Source organism: Ciona robusta, unplaced genomic scaffold (assembly GCF_009617815.1).
Source record: "Ciona robusta unplaced genomic scaffold, ASM961781v2 AP042777.1".
NCBI lineage: Eukaryota > Metazoa > Chordata > Ascidiacea > Phlebobranchia > Cionidae > Ciona > Ciona robusta.
Window position 1 is genome coordinate 25,001 of NW_028323156.1, and position 2,344 is coordinate 27,344.

Sequence of the window (2,344 nt, forward strand, 5' to 3'; positions counted from 1 at the left end):
ATAGCCGTGCAAGCCACCCCCGTGGATCGACCTGCTGCGCTCCCAGCGCCTATACTCTCCTGCAGTAACAACCGATAGCCGTGCAAGCCACCCCCGTGGATCGACCTGCTGCGCTCCCAGCGCCTACACTCTCCTGCAGTAACAACCGATAGCCGTGCAAGCCACCCGTGGATCGACCTGCTGCGCTCCCAGCGCCTACACCACCTCCGCGGTGGAGCCCGACAGCCGCGCATGCCACCGGCGGGGATCGACCTCCTACGCTCCCAGCGCCTATACTCTCCTACAGTGGCCACCGAAGCCGTGCAAGCCACTCCCGTGGATCGACCCGCTGCGCTCCAAGCACCTACACCACCTCCCGCAGTGGAGCCCGACAGCCGCGCAGGCCACCCGCGGGGATCGACCTCCTGCGCTGGCTCCGCGGCAAGGGGCACCTCGGCACCCCGCAGAGAGCTCGGGAAGCCCGGCGCAATTCTACAACGGCCGGGGGCGAACAGCTTCCACGACAACGAAGCCCGACGTCGGGCCAACATTTTACCATGGTGTAAAACAACCTAGCCTGGTGGGGCCGGCAATCGGTCGACCTCCGCCCGAGCGACTTCGATCACGACCTCGGGGATCTGGCTCCGCGGCAAGGGGCACCTCGGCACCCCGCGGAGAGCTCGGGAAGCCCGGCGCAATTGTACAACGGCCGGAGGCGACAGCTTCCACCACAACGAAGCAATACGTCGGGCCGACGTTTTCGCTCAGTGTAAAACGACCTAGAATGGTCGGGTCGGCAATCGGTCGACCTCCTACCGAGCGACTTCGATCACGACCTCGGGGATCTGGCTCCGCGGCAAGGGGCACCTCGGCACCCCGCGGAGAGCTCGGGAAGCCCGGCGCAATTGTACAACGGCCGGAGGCGGACAGCTTCCACCAGAACGAAGCCATACGTCGGGCCGACGTTTTCGCTCAGTGTAAAACAACCTAGCATGGTCGGGTCGGCAATCGGTCGACCTCCGACCGAGCGACTTCGATCACGACCTCGGGGATCTGGCTCCGCGGCAAGGGGCACCTCGGCACCCCGCGGAGAGCTCGGGAAGCCCGGCGCAATTGTACAACGGCCGGAGGCGGACAGCTTCCACCACAACGAAGCAATACGTCGGGCCGACGTTTTCGCTCAGTGTAAAACGACCTAGGATGGTCGGTCGGCAATCGGTCGACCTCCTACCGAGCGACTTCGATCACGACCTCGGGGATCTGGCTCCGCGGCAAGGGGCACCTCGGCACCCCGCGGAGAGCTCGGGAAGCCCGGCGCAATTGTACAACGGCCGGAGGCGGACAGCTTCCACCAGAACGAAGCCATACGTCGGGCCGACGTTTTCGCTCAGTGTAAAACAACCTAGCATGGTCGGGTCGGCAATCGGTCGACCTCCGACCGAGCGACTTCGATCACGACCTCGGGGATCTGGCTCCGCGGCAAGGGGCACCTCGGCACCCCGCGGAGAGCTCGGGAAGCCCGGCGCAATTGTACAACGGCCGGAGGCGGACAGCTTCCACCACAACGAAGCAATACGTCGGGCCGACGTTTTCGCTCAGTGTAAAACGACCTAGGATGGTCGGGTCGGCAATCGGTCGACCTCCGACGAGCGACTTCGATCACGACCTCGGGGATCTGGCCCGCGGCAAGGGGCACCTCGGCACCCCGCGGAGAGCTCGGGAAGCCCGGCGCAATTGTACAACGGCCGGAGGCGGACAGCTTCCACCACAACGAAGCAATACGTCGGGCCGACGTTTTCGCTCAGTGTAAAACGACCTAGGATGGTCGGGTCGGCAATCGGTCGACCTCCGACCGAGCGACTTCGATCACGACCTCGGGGATCTGGCTCCGCGGCAAGGGGCACCTCGGCACCCCGCGGAGAGCTCGGGAAGCCCGGCGCAATTGTAAAACGGCCATGGGCGAACAGCTTCCACCACAACGAAGCCCGACGTCGGGCTAACGTTTTAGCTTAGTTTAAAACGACCTAGCATGGTCGGGTCGGCAATCGGTCAACCTTCGATCTTAAGGTCGACCAATGAGGTCAGGAGTCAGGGGTCGGAGGTCAAGTTTAAACAAGAGAGCAACGATTGCTTAAGCCTGTCGTTGGTTCGATATTTAGAAAGTGACATTTTACCTACCAAGGTCGAATGGACTATCGGTCGACCTCCGAACTCAAGGTCGACTACTGGGGTCAGGGGTCAGAGGTCAAGCTTAAACAAGAGAGCAACGATTGCTTAAGCCTGTCGTTGGTTGGATACTTTGCCAGTGACATTTCACCTACCAAGGTCGAATCTGCAAACGGTCGACTATCAACCTCAGGGTCAA